Source organism: Pinus tabuliformis, chromosome 8, assembly GCF_031772625.1.
Source record: "Pinus tabuliformis cultivar Carrire ecotype Pingquan chromosome 8, CPIR1, whole genome shotgun sequence".
Classification (NCBI taxonomy): domain Eukaryota; kingdom Viridiplantae; phylum Streptophyta; class Pinopsida; order Pinales; family Pinaceae; genus Pinus; species Pinus tabuliformis.
In genome coordinates this window covers 19,038,087-19,059,769 of record NC_142294.1, presented here as the reverse complement: position 1 = coordinate 19,059,769, position 21,683 = coordinate 19,038,087, and positions in this window count along the sequence as shown.

The following is a 21,683-nucleotide window of genomic DNA, read 5'->3' as shown; positions in this document are numbered from 1 at the left end:
CAAGTTTGTTGCTATTGTTTAACGAGTTTAAAGACAAAGATAACTCGGCCCTTTTAAGTTGTAGAGAGTCTAAAAATAGATAGAAAGGAAACTTCAGTAGTCCTTTTTCGTAGTATAATCCTTAAGTCCGAAAAAGTATAAAATAATACGAAAGGGATGACTTTTCTGATCACTTTAGCGAGCCGAAAAAGACAAGCGCTTGATCTTTTTGTGTAATGATCCCTCAGGTCCAAAAATATTAAAATATAGAGGAGGGATGGCACTTCCAATCACTTTAACGAGCTGGAGAGGCCAATTGCTCAGCAATCTTTTCATATTTTACGAGTCTAAAAAGAGCTTAAAAGAGACTTGTTTTTTAGGAACGAGTGATGTTTTCGGGTAGCAATTGGTTCCAGGTAAGTTTGGAACTTTTCAATCATGGCAGTGTAAAGAAGGTGGCTAATAGAATCACTCGTCGCAGCTGTTCCTCAAAAGGGTAAACAATCAAGTGGAGGCGTATGATCGGCTAAAAAGGTGGAGGTGATGGTAAGAACACAACCAAGGCTCAAAAAATGATAGCAATGCGATCATAAAGGTTATTTACCAAAGGTGGGTTCATTTTTTAATGAGCTTGAACTCTGGTGGAACATATGCTCATTGCTAGGTTTATTTTTTAATGAGCTTGAACTTCGCCGAAACATGCTCGTGCCAATCGTATATTAAGGATGTCTCTCATTAGTAGGTTCAATTTTTAGGGAGCTTGCCCCATGCGAAACTTTGCTTTGGAGCCTTTTGTATGCAGGCTAGGAATGTCCAACTACTGTCCTAAGGGTTAAAGAACTACTGAGATTATGTAGGATAATTTTTCGCTGGGAAACATTTCCTTTACTTTGCCATCGCCGCTAGTCCCGTTAAAGGTGAATGGTGGATTAGACCAATCACCTAACTTAAGCAGCTGAAGTTAATAAAAAACTACAGGGTTAGAGTTACGTTGGTCGCTTTTCACTTGCATAGAAAAGGTTTGCATGCCCCCAGGTATAAAGAAAAATAGAGTTTCCAGTTTACCATACGGAAGTTCTTGCATTAAAGCAAGGTTGTTCCGCCCACGTTGTAGATGAAACAATTCCTTGGTTCTGTCCATGGAAATAGACAAAGGTGAAAGGTGTGGATCTACTGCTAATCACATAACCTTCGATGAGGAAATATTTTTCCAGACTGATCCCATTTTCCTAAACGGATGGGTGTGTCAGATTGGTCATATATCCTATGAGGAAACATATATGGGGTTTTCTTGCTGAAGCAAACCAGGGTGCATGCCCATGGGTTTAGTCACATTCACTGAATCACTCGCGATCATCAGGTGGACAGACTGGAGGTTGATGAGACATTCCTTGTGTAAAAGGATCATTTAAGGATGGCATTTAAGTAGTAGCCATGTTTGAACCAAGGAATGAAAGTTGGTCAACGAGTTGGACCATTCTGCCTTCATACGGGAAACACATCACCTAAAAGAGTGAGGAAACAATAGCTCCCATGCTGTAAATGTAGTCACACCCAAGGAGTAGACTGTAATCTAGAGGCCCTTGGACTACCATCACGTTCAGATGAACGATTTTCCTTCTCAAAGTTATAGGAAAATGTGGAAGGATCCCTAACAGTCGACTGGTTCCTTTATTTAAGCCTGACAAATTTCGAACCTAAGGCAGAAGCGATGGAAAACCAAGCGCTTTCCAAGAAGTTGAGGAAAGGATACTCACAGAAGCCCCTTCATCTATGATAGTACCAGCCATGATCATTTTGTAAGCTTGTACTATGATTCAGAATGGTACATTAGATGGTAGGCGGGGTCTCGCTAGTAGATTCCAATCAAAGGAAATGACTAGATTGCTTGGAGGAGGGATCGAATAAATGGCTGGATGAATCTCTTGAACTGAGGAACTTCCCTCCTATGGTAGAGGAATGGGTAGATTGCCCCCATGTTCATCAGATTCTGTGTTAACAAAAATAATCTGAACGGTGTCGTTCTCATTCTCTTTGGAGACTGTATCATCTGAAGGTGAACTTTCTGAAGACAAAATTAGGTCAACTGCCGTCTCGACCTATTGAATTTGGTCCACTATGGACTCAGAAGGTTTATCTTCAATGATAGGCGCTTCGATCGACAACAGATCCATGTCAGTCGGATTTTCAACTAGAGATGGACTTGGCAAGAGTTTCTTGTATCCAGGAGGAAGTCGCTGCGGTGAAGTAGGACGGTTATCCAAGACTCTTTTAGCTTCGTCCAGGAAAGGGCAATGGTGGAGGGCATGATCACCTTCACACAACCTACAAGGAAACTTAGATCTTCCTTTTTTCCCATTGACTTCATTCTCACTAGTTGACGGTGTACTCTCAACATGATTGACAGAGGTTGCCGCATTGTGCAAGTGGGGAGACCAGTTTCTCAAGATCTATGGGATGCAGGGACAATCTCAATGATAGTGGTATCCTTTGCAAATGACAAATGGATATTTGGGTTTGGATGGTGCAGTGTGTGAACTTTTGCTAGACGATGCATGGTTTTCCCCTTTTGCCATTGGCTTCTTCTTCTTCTTCTTCTCAGTTACTTGGTTTTTAGTGTTACTAGTTTCACCAAGCGAAGAAGAAGAAGGAGAGGGAGAAACAAACGAAGTGGAAGGTGGGGGAGAAACTTCAGTATCATCTAGTTTCTGATTTGATTGTTGAGGAATTACGGTGTTTTGAACGACAGAGGTCGAGAATAGCCATACTGGCAGGCCAATTATGAGTCCTGGAAGGGACAATGTAGCCATGTGTGGAGCACCAACATCTCTCCAAGAGGAGAAAGGAATAGGATTCCCCCCAAGGGTAGATCCTTGATTGGTGGACTCCATTTTCTCAACCTAAGACCAACGAGGGAACAATGATGTTATTTCGAGTAAAATAAATTTTATGACGCTTTGACACAACTTGATTTTTCAATTTTTAAGAGTCGAGAAAAAGCTAAAGATGACTCTAGTCGCCTTCGATTTTTAATGAGCCTGAAGTGACAAGTGCTCAGATGGAACTTTTCTTCTAAGGAGTCTGAAAAGGAATGAAAGTGACTACTCTGGAAATCTAGACAGAGGGATTAGCAAACCAATCGCAAAACTGAAATATACACCTCAGTGGTAAATTATAAAGAAATTACCGAGGATTTTACGTACGACAATCAATCTTCTTGAATGCTATGTTTAGTGCATTGCGATCGATAAGGTGGCAGACATGGCTTCCTAAGGACAAAGGATATCAACCTATTGTGGTCTCCAAATATATACTCGACGGTACGTGGGAGCACAAGTCCGTACTGGCACTTGTCATATCAAAGAGGAGGAATCACCCAACCTACGATGAAAATGATAGTTACTAGGCTTTAAGACACCTGAATACGTCTCTAGCCTAGACTTCTAGATGTTGTGCGTTAGGTTCCAAAGCGTTTTTATGTTCTTTGAGGTTTATTTTATAGTTGATCTTTCTTAAAAAGTTTGCCTTTCAAGGTTCACTGCGTGATGTAGATGTACAACTCCTAAATATGCAATCTAAAATGATAAACAGTTGTTTATTTTCTTTTAGCAATGAAAATCCTAGCTACTAAGGAAAGAAAAATATGATTCTTTCAACATAGAGCAGAGAGCACACACTAAATGCACTTTTCCTAAATCAATTTCCACATGCAGTATAAATGCAAATGCACATGCATGTATTTGTTTTTTAGTTCCCTTAATGTGAGAATGAAAAAAAGAAAACTAAGTACAAATCTGAATTACTTTTCTTCGAAATGACACTTTAACGATTTCTTTTCAAAAAACGAAAGGAAGACTAAGACGACACTTTTTATTTCGAATGGAAAACTATTTTCGACACTTCAAAGAATCGATAATTCAAATCAAATATAATGCAAAAGTGTAATAAACTATCTAAAAGAGGAAGAATTTATGACACTCTTTTTCTTGATTGAAAATGACAGTTGCGACACTTTCGAATCAAAAGACGACAGTTCGATTAAGCTACTGTTTGTAAAAGAGGACTATAAATGATGAAAAATACATTAAAAAAAATCACAATTCCTTATCAATGGAGGCTGAATAATGTGAAGGAAGAAGGTTTCAACAGTGATATACTGATCATAGACAGCAAAACTACTGAATAGAGCTGAAAACAGTGAAGAAAAAGCCAAAATATGGAGGCAGAAACAGTCTCATTCAATCATCGCACCTGTCCTTAAGGAAAACAGGGATGCATCTCACCTGCAACACATGGGAGGTACGATGCATCCAGACTTCCAATGAGAGACAGTGCGACAGCCCAGGGACGAGACTGAGCTTGGTTTTCACCCACAGTTTGCAACTAAGTTCAGGGATTTAGGCCGAGCTTATGATAGACAATAAACACGAAGTATATGGGCTGATATAATGAGGTTATTGAGCTACCACCAGGGCACTTAGGATGTTTGCAAGTCAGATGTTCAGTTCATAAACCAACCCGAAGATTGACTGAAGCAACATTGATCTACTTTGCAGTTGCATAGCAAAAGCAGTTCGAAGGCTAGCTGGCTTAACTTCAGGCTCCGTCTGTAGTTTATAAAGAAAACAACAGTAACAAACAAAAAAACTATTCGCTCCCTAGTGGAGTCGCCATTTTGTTTCCAGGAAAACTAGTGTCCATTCAAAGCTGCTAGTCCCACTAAGACGGGTAGCTATCTTAGAAACAAACAATTCAAAGTAACTTGTGTTTCCTTTATGAGAGATAGATGAGAGAGAAGCAAAGAGTACCAACCTTAGTCTTTCGCTTGGCTCCTTGCTTGTTTCGCTTGGCTCCTTGCTTGTTTCCTCTCTCCTTTGATAGAGCTTCGCCACTCCTTTCTCACTTGTCCCGCTTCAAAGAACACCTGTAGAGTCAAAACAACAAAATACCATCAAAGCATAAAGATCTATAACCATAAACAATGTAGAATCAAATGCACATTAACCATACAAATGCATACACAAATACAAGATTCAGAAATATACAAGTATATGGAGGAAAACTCAAATAGATTTATTGGTAGAAGTAGTAGAAGAGAGGATTACAACCCAGCTGTCTGATCTAGCATCATCCTCCCAGCATGAAAGCACTCTTCACCTCATGAAAAGCAAGATCACCCAACAATACAATGTCTCAAAGAGAAACCAACAACACTTCCTCACAAATTACAATGTTCTAGCCTCTGGATCTCTAGGATGAGGGATCCATATATAGATATCTGCAAGAGACTGAGTCAGCTTCTGGGAATTTTTATCAGTGTCATTTCACTGATAGTTCTTGGTTCCACTTGGAGATTTCATGATCTCTTACTCATCCCTGGGCGAATTCAGAGAGGCAAGTGTCATATGAGCAATTTCTAGAAGATTCTTTGAGTTTCCACCTAGCAAACTTCCTCTGCCATTTGTCTGCTCTCGCTCATCACACCCCACAGAAGGGCTTTTCAGTATGCATCGAACCCTTTGTGTGTAGCAGGTGAGATGCATCGCACCCTCAGCATGGAGCAATATGTATGGTCTAGTTTTGACCAGTTCTGAGTAGTTTTTCAGGGAGTACTTCTGGGAAATGATGTAATCAGTTGACCTTGATCCTTTAGGGTATGAAACAACACTTTTAGGGGTTTGAGAGCCCTTGGTTTATTGACATATGTGATTGAGGTTGCAGTGCCCAAATATGTCTATAACAGTAAAGATTGGTAACTTGATTGTGTGAGGTCTGTAAAGGTGTCTGCAAGGCATGTGAAGTGAATTTAACTCCTAGAAGCCATATGAATGTTGGTTCGAGGTTGGCGGGCTTTAACCTTGGCTTGTGGTTGTTGGTACTGAGTATGTACCATATCTTGGGTGAGTTGATTCCCATGGATTCAAAGCCCCAACTAGAGTGTGACCCATTGTTGAAAGATAATGAAGATCTTGGTCTATGGTTGGGTAGAATGTTGAAGGCTTGCAACTAGTTTCCACGAATTAAAAAGATGAGCACTTAAATTTTATAATTATTTCCATTGCAATTTCTTTATATGCTTAGTAAATTGTATTGTAAATTTTAATAAAACATATTCATGTTAAAATATAATTTGCACCTACATTGCATATTTGCATGTATTTAGTTGTATATGGCATTATCCCATAATTCCCAAGTGAAAAGGGGAAAATTTCTAGTATACATGTTAACGGGAGTAACCAACACGAAATTGTTACCGGTGGTCGGGGGTATGTTACAATGGAATTGTTATTATTTGGCCTCATAAAGCTAAATTTAGATAATGATTTGGAAATATCATATTAAGTCTCACATGCATGGACACGCGTGCGCGCACACACACACAAAACAATATTTAATTTTTTTTAGTTATATTATTTTAATTGAATCATAGAGTCAATTTTAAGATGTATATCTGTAATATTTCATGTTCAATTGCTAATGATAAAAGAATAAGAACATTTAAAAAAGATAAAAGGAGTATTTACGACATTAGTACAAGTCATGCATGCATTCCAAGTGTAAGTGAGGAACAAATGTCTTAACTAGGCAATCTATATGAACTGTCAAAATTGTCTTTTCATAACAAATACATAAGCATTCTCTTTTGTTATTTTGCACTAGGGACTTGTAGAGGCACATTTATGGATTTATGTCGTAGGGCTTATTTGAAATTTCATCATTCTGAGGACTTTAAAATGGTGATTGCTTGGCATTTCGAGAGCTTGATCTTTGAGTTCAAAGAATTACAATGGCACTTGAATTGACTAATTACTTACTGTGATAGAAATTTCCCTAAGGGAGGAGTTTAGAGGCATTCTAGTAGCATGGACTCCACTCTAGGTCATGTAAAGGAAGGAGGGAAATCCAAGATCATACACTTTAGAAAGACAAATAGATATTACCTCTATGCACAAGCAACCAAAGAAAAAGGTATTGTTCCAACACTTTCCAACCTTGAAAAGTATCATCAGTTTGTAAGTCTTCTTATGCAACTCATTATTGAGAAATTGTAGTCTTAACAATTATCCTTGACTTCTTCCTTTTACCTAAAGCTCTTTTAACAAGAATTATGTTGGACTTAATTAACAACCCTTCTTTATTTTTTTCAATTGTTTTTTTGGCATGATTTTAGAGGTGTTTCCTCCATAATAAAAGATTGGATTAGTAACTCTATGATTAGGCTTCTCTCATGCATTGAGTTTAATATTCCTTAGATTGGACTAAGGTACAACACAAACCTTACTCTAGTAGAATTATTCAAATTGTTTTCAAAATCAACAACAAATTATGAAACATTTTGTAAATGATTGCATCTAGAAAATAAGAGGGAAGGGGGCGGGGGGTGGGTTAAGTAAAACCTATGGTGCTAAGATCTAGTTTCCTTTGAGCCATTCTTGAGTGAAGCCTAATTTTGAGTGGTGATATGTTTGAGAGTACATGTGTTGAAAATGTAGACCTCTCAGTGCACCTCTTTTCTGTAGGGAAGTAGTTTGACAATAACACCATGCCACAGACAAGTCATGGCATAATGTTCTATTGTGTCCGTGATTGAACAATGGAGAGTTAATTATTTGTGGGGTGGAATAGGTCTCACTTAATTAAGTAGACACACCCTCCTCCCCTCGCTCCTTTTCATCATTCATAATAGATTTATCATACAATATCTTGCAACACAAGAAATATATGATAACAACAACATTAAAAAAAACTTCCATAAACCAAACCCAACCATATCTAACATAAAACTTCCATAAACCAAACTTGACCATATCTAACGTCACTCCTCACTATTGCATACCTAACTCCATATTTATACTACTTCATTTCTGCTTAATTTATAATAATAAACACCTTTATAATAAAAAATAACCCAAAATACCATAAGTTATCATTGAAATTGTTGAATTCCTCTTGAATGTAAAAAATTTCAAACACAAAACCTCATTACAATATAATTTCAAATCTAGATAAAATAAAATCCAATTATAATCTACCATTTCCCAAACACAAAATATATATATGTATAAACCTTCTTTCCTTGCATATTTAATACTTTTTTACCACTCTCACCTTATTAGTCCCTGCCTGGGACTCTTAGCGATCGATCGTGCGTTGACTGCCTATTAATCTCTTGTTTGACCAAAAAATATCGCTGTACATCACAACTTTAACCAAAGTTTTCATATTACAAAATAATATAAAATTTATTATGTAATTTTTGATTGGACAATAAAGTTGGGGGTCTTATTGCGCGCTTCGCAGATTTCAAGACATTATGTTTTTATTTTAACCAAAGTCCGGTTCTGGAAAAGTCTTTTATCATGCAAATCATTTTCCATATCCAAACAGTTTTATGGTGCAAAGTTTTTTCTGTATCCAAAACGTTTTTAGAAAGGCATACATCCAAAGTTACTGGAGCAAATGTCCTTCCACATGTCCTTTTCCACATGTCTTCCAAGGACCTTTCCACATGTCCTTTTGCATGCATGCAACATTAGTATTGTTAAATGACACCATCCTTAGCCAGTGCATACCCGAGAGAGCAGTGCGCTGATTTTCACCTTTCAAGACATTGTTGCTCGAACTTTGGCTTTGACAGCCAGCAAAGGAGAACATTGTTGCTGCAACTTGAGGTTTTGACAGCCAGCAAAGGAGAGCTGCAACGATTGGCCTCGAGTTTCTCCATCAATTTCATGAAGTTTACTGTAAACTTATTAAATCTTGTTTCCTTATTTCCTACTGTCTCTGTAGCTTTCTCGTTTTCAGGTCTAGTTTCCCTTCTTGCATGCCGGTCTTTCTCACTAGGCTTGCATTCTGTGTTGTTTTCTCGTTTTCATGTCTGGCTTCCCTTTTTGCATGCAAGCCTTTCTCACTCTACTTGCAGTTGGTATTTCTAATTAACTTCAACATCAAGCGCCTCGATCTTGAGATGCTTACTCCAGCTTTCAACTAATTGGGTAAGATCTTAAATCAGCTTCTAAGGGGAAGTTGTTATGTCTAAAATGTTGCACCTATTGCAAAATCACTAATTTACTATTTGTAAAGAATAAATAGCAAACCACAAAGAAGCCAAACAGTTGATGGCCATTGTCACGTTCTATTTACTGAGGGGATGGTACAAGTGGCGTAATTGAGAGGCATGTTCTCTAGCCTCAACGATATTTCTTTATTTATTCTCATGTTTTTTAGTTTTCAGAAACAAGGTGGGTTCTGTATTTCTGCATGTTATATTTTTATACTTTATGGGCCTAGGAAAAAGTTTTCAATTATTCAATTATTTAATGAAGGTCTAGTAAATTAACAGTCATACTCTGTATTTTTTTTTTCTAAGTTGATTTCCTGCCAATTGCGTAGACCCAGTATATAATTGTTGGGTTTAAAGCTTTTAATTAGCCATACCATCTATTGGTTTTCTTTCCAAAGCCACGATTATGTAGTTATTTTGGATAAACTGATAAAACAAAATGAGTGAAATACCATTTTTCACATAATGAATGGCACCGACTCCCTCGCGATGGCAATGCTCCTTTCCAAACCATTTCTGTATAAGTAGAAAGAACTACATTTTATTATGTGCGATTAATCTCACTAAATAATCATATTGAGAATAAATAGACATAGGTAAAGTAATTCTATAGGGAGTATAAGAAAAATACTTTACTAATGGAGAAATTGAATTTGGTCACTGGCAGTGAAAACTGAAGAGCATCGAGAGGTGAAGAGCGTCGAGAGGTGAGTATCGACAGAGAGATGGATTTCACCACCAAATACATTGGTAACTCTAATTCTTTTGGTAGGAGATGGGTGCTAGTAATGTGCTTCTGTGTAAGAACTATTTATAGAAATTTACTCGCAGTATGTTTCCATTTTCCTCTTCAAATATTTTCATTTTCAGTGATTTTCATTCGACTCACTTTCTAGAACTACAACATGATCTGTCTGTTGGTTCTACGTCATCGAAATATCAGTAGTGCTTAATGATATAGGCTACATCAATGAATGGTTGTTAATATATTATTGACTTTCCCATGAAAACCTTATCAATGAATGGTTGTTAATATATTATTGACTTTTGCATAAAATCCCTTCTCTTTAGCACAAGATTGTGTGAAATGAAGCGGGTTACTAGAACAATATTGATACCTCACAAAATTGTTTCAGTACTATGTTCAAATAATTAAGATAAACCTAATAGACTTATTAAAACTTTGATTTTATAATAATACGAATTTATAATTTTTTTGTTGAAATAGTGTGGAATAAATGTAAACTTACAATCTATATATATATATAATCTAATATATATATATATATATACATATATATAATCTAATATATTTTAAATAGAGTAATTTACATTATTTTGATTCAAAAAACATATATATATCTTTTTAATTTTATTTTCTTATGTTATTTTTATATTAACATGTTTATGAAATCATTTCTTGTATTTATTTTTAAAATATTTTTAATATTATTTTATATAAATTATATTTTAAAATTGATTTAATTTTGTATAAAGTTTTAGTTTAATAGAAATTATCTATATTATTATTTTTATCTTTAAACATTAATTTACATAAAATAAATATGCAATAGAGTAATAACATAACGCGACGATTCCAACACTCCAATGCTAGGCTCATTCCATTCCTGGCGATGCGATAACAATCGCTGGCCCAATAACCTTTCCACTCTCCTCTATAATGGTTCGAGTTCGGGTTTTCGGAATTCGGACTTTCCTAGATGCTTTGCCGAGTTAATGCGGAGTTAACGCTACAGGGCCATCAAAAATAAAATTAATAACGTATTAATATGTTTATAATGATGTGGATTCCATGACTAATAAAAATACTTCCAATAATTCATTCTGTCCATTTCTTCCCGGTCTTCAATAAAAAACAAATGAAAATGTCCCTGAGGTGAAACATCTATTTTATTTAACATAAAGCCTGGTTGATTTATTGAGGTGAAAAAAGTATTTTATTTAACATAAAGGCTTATTGATTTATTTTATTTAACATAAAGTTGTATTGATTATTTCTAAATAGTGAGTCCTGGGTTTCGATTCAGGAAGGGCAATTCCATGGCATCAAAAAGTTTTAAAGGCTTCGAAATTTAGGAAAGATAATACTAGTAATATCAAAACTGGATTCCGGGATCACTAGTAAGTGTGAAAATAAAAAGGCGTCAGTATTTTGAAAAAATAATCATTTTGAAAAACTGTTTCTTTTCATAGGAAATGGGGGCTATTAATGTGCTTCTATGTAAAAGTTATTTCTACAAATTTACTTCAAGTTTTCCATTGAAAATATAACTGTGTTACCATTTTCCTCTTGAAATATCTTCATTTTCGGTCATTTTCATTCGCCTTACTTTGAGTTTGGAACAAACGTGCAATGTCAAAAAAATAACTTTTTTTGACCTTTTCCATTTTATATAGAGTAATAATTTAAAATTTTAAACTTTTGTGCCATGTATTGTGATTGGATCCCCAAGATTTTTGATATATTTTGTTAACATTATTTAAAATCACTTCTCAATCATACAGTTGTTTAATTTTGCTGTATTGATATATTTTGTTAACATTATTTAAAATCACTTCTCAATCATACAATTGTTTAATTGTGCACCTCTGAACAGAATGACATCCTGCATTGGAGAAGAAACCCAAAAAAAATCAGAAATGGTAACCCATCAGGTCAAAACAATAATGAAAAAAGCGGCTAAAACTAAACCCCAGTTATTTACCACTAGCTCCGCAGCGATTCGTTCATGACGTCGAGCTCGCAGGTTGAATAAATGCTGATGATCCATCCCTGCAACGTGGGAAAGCATTCGGAGAACGGAGGGGAGGAACATGCCGGCAGAGGTATCTGTATACATCTTCATACGAAGGGGGAGGAGGAATGGTGAGAATGCCAACACTCATTGTAATGCTTCAACCGTCATGCATTTGTGCAAATGTCATTTACATTTGCCCTTTTTTATTATATTATCATGCATGTTGAAATATGGTTTTGATTGAGTCGTCCGTAGGAGTTAATTGGTGGGCCAATAAACTGTTGTAAATCTCTGTGTAATTGCAGTTCTTGTTCAGCGAGAAAAATTCATCCAACTCAGCGAAACCTACATTTCCAGTGCCTTTAACCCCTACCCCATGGATTAGGATCAATGCTCCAAAATCATGTTTAAAGGATCGTTCGTTATTCAAACGAGATCTCGTAAACTCAGACACCGAACATCAATAATAAGATGGTTAATGGATATCTAAGGCTTTTATACCCAAATTGGACTCTGTAATTTTCATCAGATGACTATTTCTGATCCAAGAAATAAAGTTTTGGGAGCTACATTTGTTATATAGCGATCGGTATGTCGTTGACCGCATATTAATTCTGTTGACTTGCTTTTTATATCACCCATTTAACCAAAGTTTCTTTGTGGCTGAGCATCGCAGCTAGGGATGATAACGTTTAACCAAAGTTTCTTTGTGGCTGAGCATCGCAGCTAGGGATGATAACGTTTAACCAAAGTTTCCTAGCTATTTGATTGGGAAAGAAGAATGGACCTCTTATCGCAACTTAGTTTTAGATTACCTGATTAGCGCATTAATTTTACCCCATTAACCTAAGTTCTATCTTTAAACTCATTAAATTTTAGAAGATCATATCTTATGCTTTAGCTGGAGCTTTAAAGTCATTACATAAATTTCCGAAGATCATATCCTATATTTTACTTGAGGGCCAGCTTCCGTTTTTAGCTTTAAAGTGATTAAATTTTTGAAGATCATATCCTATGTTTTAGTTAGAGCTTTAAACTCATTATATAAATCTTTGAAGATTATTATCCTATGTTTTATTTTTAGGTTAACTATGTTTTTACATGCAACCAATATCATTGGGCAGGGATGTCGTACGCAACGCAGTGACCTGTTTATATAACAAGCACTGTATCCATAAATCCTTTCATATAATCTAATAATGCAACTAACTCACAAGCTATTAGTATTGCCCATAAAAATTTACAAAAAACTTAAGCATCTTCAAATCATGGCATAATTCCCGAGTCTACAACCACCAGCATCAAAGTCAGCGCTTCGACACCTCAGAGAGCCTGCACCCAAACTAATTTCACAAATGAACTTAAAACGTCAGATATGGCTCTGTTGAAGCCAGACCTTGTAGCCATCAATTCCTCCTCTGCTTGGTGATGCATTTGGTCAAACTATGCAGTAATTATAGGCCTCAGGGATGTCATCAGAGAGTGCTCCAGAACGCATCTCTGGTACTTGCATTTGAAACCCCAGTACTTGCACCTGCCATGCAGTAATTATAGGCTTCAGAGATGTCCTCATAGAGTGCTCCAGAACGCATCTCTGGCACTTGCATGTCAACTTCTATGTTTTGAAACCGATATGGTGGCCTTGCCTTCACTGTTATCAGTGCCAACTTCTATGTTTTGAAACCGATATGGTGGCCTTGCCTTCACTGTTATCACTGTTGCTGTAAGGTGAATTTCAGATCTGGTTTATGTATGACAAATTGCCCTGTAGGGCTGAAACTTGCCAGCATGCATTTGGTATCTTTTCTCTTTGATTGCCTTGTTGAGAGGGGTTGTTAAAAGATGAAATATTTTCTACTGTTGCTGTTGTCTTATCATATTTCATAGCAGTCCTAAAGCTGTAAATTCACATGGTCAAGTTCTGTGGAACCTCTACAAAGAGGTAAATTTTCTGAAAATGCATTAATTGCCCTTAGTTGGTAGAATTTCTACACATTCTACTTCTGTGAAGCGCATTCACCTTCAGCAGCATGGTGCTTCAGCAAAACCATTGTCATTGCTTCCTGTGCATAATAGAGGACTGTGTGGTCACAGCCGCAGTTAAAAAGTACCGTGTTTGGTTTAAATTATATCGTTGAATACAGCAAATGCAACATCAGATGAGAAATAATTTTGTATCTACCGCTGCTGAATGCAAACACCAAAGGTTCCATAGATTGATTAAACATGGTGATTACTCATTTTTGTTTTTTCCTATCTTATGCTTGAAAGATATGAAGTTCTGGAGGTGGTATCTGTTATTTGTTTTTTTCCCCAATTTTCCCTCCCTAGATAGATATACTGAAATCGTTCTTGTCATACCATGTAATATTTGCATCCACTGTTCCAAGTTTTGCAGGGACAAGTTTTGCAATTCCCTGCAGACCCCGGCAGGGACTACCGCCACGGCAGTGGCTCCTTGTTTAGAATAAGGAATGTTATTCTTATTTAAAATAAGTAAAAGTCACTTTATTTAGTGATATAAAGACTTTAGAAACGCTGTACAGACCCGAGCAAGCTAGTCGAAATTCGATTTCTATATGGTTCAGGACTTTTGTTCTACTTCCCTCTATTAATAAAATCATGACAAAATTTTCGTAGTGATACGTACACAAGCATTTTATTGGTCTTCTCCACCGTCTTAAATAATGAGAAATTGGAACTTGAACTTTCTATCTTCTCCACCTTCTTCGGTAATCTAACTACAGATGTTTAATGAGATTAAGGTAAAGGTAGACAGCAGAAAACGTTAGAAAAAAGAGTATGTATTTTTTGTTTTTTTGGAAAAATAGAAACAGAAAAAAATATTTTATTTTAGATTGTAAAATTTTCAAAATAATAAAAATATTTTGAAAACTAGTTTTTACAATAATTTATTTAGTAAATATTTTTTAAAACTAAAATTATTTATGATAAAACTTAAAAAAAACTAAATATAAAAATCACATAGCAAAACAATCTATCACATAAATTATATTTAACTTCATAAACGTTAAAATAATTTCTTCTTCTTTCTTTTCAACAACGTATTAGGTTGCAGCTTCCAACGACGACATAGACATGTTGATAATTGAACAGCATAACGGGGTATGGGGCATCCAATCTTTGTGTTGATTTCTTGTGTTAAATAAATAATCAGCAAGCGTCATAGACGTGGGGCACCATAGTTTTGCCCTGGTAGGGAGGGCAGTTTTTGTATTGTTATGAAATTTCAATTTGGATTGTGAAGCTACCATCGCTTTATAGCTTTTCTTTCCATCACCAAATAGAATATTTATATGCATACTATTCCTACTTTTAATTGGACTTCTAATTGTTTATATTTATTTATCGATTGTTGTCTTAACCCACATGTGATCACGTCATTACATTAACTAATATGTTTACGTCATCACATCATCTAGCATGTGCACAAACTTACAATCGTGCTAGATTTGAAAGATGAAAGATGATTAATGATGAAATATGTTTTCTCCTAACGTGCTCTATATATAATTAGATTAAAACTTGATTTCAAAATATTTATTATAATGTTAATCTTCCTAATTTCTTAAGTCATCAAAATTATGGTAATTTTGGAATGCTTTTTTCACTACATTTTTAGTCCCAGTTTCTTGACCAAATTTGTTGCTATGAGATTCATTTGCGATCCTAAGTTGAATAAAGCATTAATTTTTGTCTTAATCTTGAAGAATGTAACTACATCCAGTCTTTATAATGACATTTTTAATCATGACTGTGTATAAAGAAAAATATTTTTTATTTGCTGAAGCATGGATTTCATGCTCAAGTTTAGGCTAAAGCACATTCTTCATGCTTCTAGGGCTTGTTGAGTCAAAGAAGAACATTTTTAATATATTCTAATCCCATTTGGACTCTTTGTAACAAAAAAAAAAATATTAATTTTAATATAGAAAGTCATTTTTTCCTCCAAGACCAAGTCATTCCTGCCAAGCATAAGTCGGCCTAGGAGAGGCCTATTCAACCTCTTGAGAAGCATATATATATATATATATATATATATATATATATATATATATATGAAGGGACTTTGACTCACTTGGAGACACTTCACACTTTGATCTGAAACAATAAAAGGAAGCAAGAAGAGAAAAGGTTAAAGAAGACAAGAGAAAGTCAAAGGAAAGAAGGATTTGATTTCTATGCTCCAATTATCTCACATATGCGAGATTAGGGTTTCTGGATAGCTGCAGGAGGCCGAGAATTGAAAATTCGAGTTGCATATCTAAAATAGAGGGTTGAAACTCTGATTTGACCAAAAACTTTGATGTTTGAATTTTGTTGACCTTGTTGACTTGAGCTTGTTTGAGGAAGGAATTGTTGGAGAGTTGACTTGGTGCATGGAAGGAATATTGACTTTGGTCTTTGGGTTAGTGGAGGTCTCACTTTGATTTGATTATATAAGAATAGAAGTATTCTTTCTGGGTTTTCCCCTTGGAGGGGTTTTCCCTAGCTTGGAGCCTATATCTTGTGTTCTTTGTATTTTTGTGATCTTCATGTTTTGATAGTTGCTTGATGAAGAAGAAATAAAAGTAATAAAATAATAACTAATACCGCAAGTAATTGTCAAGGAAAGTCAACTCTTATTTACAAATGCATTGATTTTCCAACATGGAATCAGAGCTAAGGTTGGTAAAATGAAGCCAATGATCACATGTTTTTGGCAATATGGAAAGGAAGAAAAGACTACAACAATAAGAATCCAAAGTCTAATACAAATTTATATGTGGGTTCATTTTAACTTCATACAAAGTCATACTTATCTAATGTTAGCATATATAAAAGTTGTTGTTTTGGTCATAACAAATAATTTGAGTTCCCCCTGAAATGAAGGAGAGTTGTCCATTGCAAGTTTATATTTTTTGTATCTGAGATATTTATGATAAAGATCTTAAAATCCCCTACAACAAGTAATACAAGTTCGTTGAATGAGTTTCTTTATGAGTTCTATTTTGATGAGAATTGATGCAACTATACTATGAAAGACGCGGTACTAGATATGAAATACTTTTTGTAGACCCAAGATCTGAACATGTGATTCAAAGTTGCTTATGTATAATGAAAATTGATATAATTAATAGTGGTATGACCTATTTGTGATATGAGGTACTATGATGGCCCTTGAATTTGACTATAAATATGGTGTGTTGCCAAACAGTGAAGGGTTGTGAGATATCTTAACACCTCTTCTTAAAATTGACAGTAATATGAGTAGTATGGCAATAATATTTATATCTGAGTTGTCATATGATGTGAGAATAGTATGTCAAATAAGTCACAACAGTGATATGATGGCATATAATATTGGTTGTTATTGTAAGTTGCAATAGTTCAAGTTGTTATAGATCATGTGAGTTTGTTTTGAGCTACTAGACCAAGATCGAATTATCCTCTCTACCTTGTAAGTGAATTTCTTGAAGAAATACAAGTGACAAGATTACTGCAGGAATGAGAAACTATGACATGACAATTGGAAAGTAATATGGGAACAACAAAAATAGTTGGACTTGAAGAAGACCTGGATCTTCAAGGTAAAGTGGAAGAGTTATGTATAACCATTATGTACATTCACGGTATGTGTCAAGGTTATGATGGAAATCTTGAAAAGGGACAATAGCATGAAAGGATTTGATAATATGTTAGGTATCTAATGATTTAGTTAGTGTTTTGCAACACGATAGTAATTCATGATAGCTTTGAAGTTTCTAGGGTTTGTATAAAATCTATATGACAGATATTGAAGACCTTAAAATTTATGGTTTTGCAGCTAACCTTATTTTGTGTGGTTGTAGAAATTTCCATTGTGAAAGGAAAAGATACCTAGTTCTTAAGCATGACATGTACTACGTCATACTGATATGAAGACCAGATTTGAATGGTCCAAGTATTTGGTTGAATTTGAATATTAGATCATAGATCTTGAAATGAAATGCATTAAGGTTTTGTAGAATACTTATAGAAATTTTGCAAGATAGACCTTGATGACCAAAATGGAATCTAGGGTTTGTAATATCTTTATAGCATTTGATATCTAGGGCTTGTGAACCTTAGATGATACTTAGTCCAGAAAATATAGAAAAGGAATTCCTATCTAATTCCTAGTTCTTGGGAAATGGTATCTAGGGTTTGAAGGTTGAGTGTTATTCGATATCTAGAAACCCTAGCATAAAAGTGTTTTGAGAGGAAGACTCTAGGGTACGTATTAAATCATAGCAAAATATTGATTAAGATAAACCCTAGGGATATATGTTTACACTAAAGAAAAATCCACCCTAGAAATACACTTTAAGAAATAATGGAAATCCTAGATTGGCAATATTGACATCATGCTCTTGTATGTTTTGGTTGGTTGTACTTTCTGGTGAAAATTACAAGCACATAAGTGAATTTGTTTGGACCTCACTTCTCACCCCCATTGATTAAAATGGCTCTCCCTTTTGCATCACCCCTACCACTCTTCATCTTTCCCACCCTCTATTCCCCTACCCCTCACAATTATCCCCTTATCACACCCACCCCTCCTCTCCCTTTAGTACCTTAACCCTCTTCCCACTTTTTTTCCTCCGTTTCATTTACCCTTCTATAGGTCAAACCAACTCCTCTCCTAACCATAAAAATAACATTAAGCATTATAATGAAGAAAAAATTGTGTTTTCAATATAGTAACTAGACTTCATATTAAATATAAGTAAGATTCAATTTAGAATACATTAACAATAATCTAATAACATAAACACATATGAGGTTAGAATCTAATTATTAATAATACATTAATCTCCTACAAATTAAACTATTAAAATTAATTAAATAAAATATTTTTTTTTGAAAAATAAAAACTTATTACAATAATTTAAAAAACCTAAAAACATAATAATTTTAAAGAAAACCTAGAAACAAGCTAATTGCATAAACTTAAACTAATCAATAATCAAAGTATTAAAAGAAACAATTTACTAAACACCTCTCCCTTAAAACATAGATAAATAAAAACTTAATTATAATTAAAATTTTAAAAATAAATACGCAATTTATTAAAGTAAATAATAGTTGAATAAACAAACTAATAACATTAACTTAAATTAAGCAATAATTCAAAATTAAGAAAATCAATTTACAAACATAAATAATTGTATTTAATTAGAATAAATTTAAAGAATCTTTATAATAAGATTAAGAATATAAAGGGAGAAATACAATCAATAATGAACGCAATTTAATAAATTATTAAAACAATTAAGTATTATAAGAAAATTTATTAACAATAAAAATAATAATAATGAATTTAAAATTAAAATCATTTAGATGGTCGGCTTCCCAACTTGACAACTCACCTAACCATATTTATTACTCCTGCTCCTCTTCTTTGTAAATCAGTCCTGATGATGAGTCTTGGTTTAGACTTGAAACTTCGACGAATTAAAGATGAAGACTGTGGAATATCCAAATTCAGTTTCTCAAAAACCACACCACAGAAATCTACAAACTATTATAATGAAGGTTGTCAAAATTATGATAGAAATATGAGAACGATGGAAAAGGCAAGACTCATGCTTTATTATGACTCCTTGATAATGATGAGCATGATGGCAAGAAAGAGTTGAACAGACCCTGATGGTATTGAAGCTTCCAATCGATCAGTGCAATCTAAGAACACATTCATGATTAAAAGTTGAAGTTGAACCTTATTACAATATGAATAATTTTTACTTCAGAGGGAGTAATTAGAATTATTAGACATGGCACTCTAACTAAAAGATGTTGTGATTTGGAAAATTTGATATTAATGATATGTTTGGGATATGACTTGGCTCCCTGGTAGGCCATATTGCAAAAAAATGTGAAAAGGTTGGAAGGAAAATATATATATATATATATATATTGATGGACATGATATTCAACTTGGTTGATTGGCTCATTCCATAAACATGTTGATTGATGATTAATATCATGGAGAAAGATTCTAGTACAATATGAAGAAAGACCATGCGAAAGGATGTTTATTTCAAAAGAAACAAGTAAGCATAATATGTTATCTTGATGAGAGGCCATCACGATGAGGTAATTATGATATTGATGATTCGGTACTAGATATATGGTTAAGATATGGTCCTACTACTTGGAATAATGTTGCATGATTGTGGAGACAATGTATCTACAACTGTTTGGTTTGAACTCAGTGCAAAGAATACATGGATTGAGTGGATGGCTTTGATAATCCTTAAATGGTTATATCACCAATATGTCTACATAATTTCGGGATAAAAAGGTAGTAGTACAAAAATATAACCTAATGATCATGTTTTGATGACAATGAAGATCACTTTCCAAAATGAATTAAGGAAGATATGAGTAGCTTGAATTTGTTTGTCCTGATATAATGATTATGTGATGCTAATGATGATTAGAGGAAAGTGATATGAAAGGTTGAGGACCTGAACTGTATCAAAAATTGAAAGAAAAGTTTTGCTTCATAACATAGGAAGGTAAAAGCTCAATATGATGAGATGAAAATAAAAGGAGGATCCATGTAGCTACTACTTGAATAGCTCCATAGAAGAACTAATAGTTGATGTATTGATGAATTTTAAGACAAGCTAAAGAGCTTGTGGTTATATATTCCTAGTTAGAAGGAAGTAAAGAATCTCTTTTATGTTTGAGAGGGAGAAAGTAAGCTCCTTAATATTGAAAATTAGTAAGGATATATTCCTTGATCAAGAGGGAGTGAGGATCTCCTCTCTAGTTGAGAGGGAGTGATGATGAACATCATATTCTCTTCTTCATGTGTCATGCACTAGGTCAGGACTAAAATTTGTAAGTCTAGTGAAGGCTATGGAGGGAGAATGGAGGATCAAATAAGCACATAGGACTGCTACTCCTTGAGGATAGGTAAATCTAAGAAAGGAAGTAGTCTTATGGACTGACACTCTTTGAGGATTTGACAGGGTATCCATGACAATAGTGGTCGAAGAGGACCGATATTCTTTGAGGTTTTAGAATCCAAGATAAGAATAGTCTTGGAAGGACATGCCTAGTGAACATCCAGATGGGGTATGTTCCTTAAGAAGTTGTGTGGTATCTCATGTAAATCCTCCCATCATTGTGCTATGATCTAGTGGAGAGATAGAGCTTGTTTGTCAAGGTTTTGCTATGTTTGACAATGTTGGTTATGATGTTGATTCTTGAAGATGGATTATCAATCTAACTCTTCTTATGAGAATACTTCAATTTGATAATACTTGCACCTCATGATGGGATTATGAATACCTACCTAGTTAAGATGGAGTGTTGGAGAATGTAATAAGATTTGGTCTTCATAATGACATTTGTAATCATGACTTTGTATAAAGAAAAAAAATGTTAAGTGTGGGTTTCATGCTCAAGTCTAGGTCAAAGCATGCTCTCATGCTTCTAGGGCTTGTTGAGTCAAAGAAAGACATTTTTCATATATTATAGTCCCATTTGGACTCTTTTTAAGAAAAGAAAATTATTATTTTTTAATCTAGAAATTCATTTTGTCCTCCAAGACCAATTTGGCCCTTCCAAGGATAAGTCGGCCTAGAAGAGGCTTATTCGACCTCTTGAGAAGTGTATATATAGGAGGGACTTTGACTCACTTAGAGACACTTCATGACTTCAATCTAAAACAAGGAAAGGAAGCAATAAGAGCCAAGGATAAAGAAGACAAGAGAATGTTAAAGGAAAGAAGGAAAAATTGATTTTTATGCTTGGATTCTCTCACATGTACGATATTAGGGTTTATGGGTAATTGTAGGAGGCTGAGAATTGTAGGTATGAGTTTTAGATATGAAATAGAGGGCCGA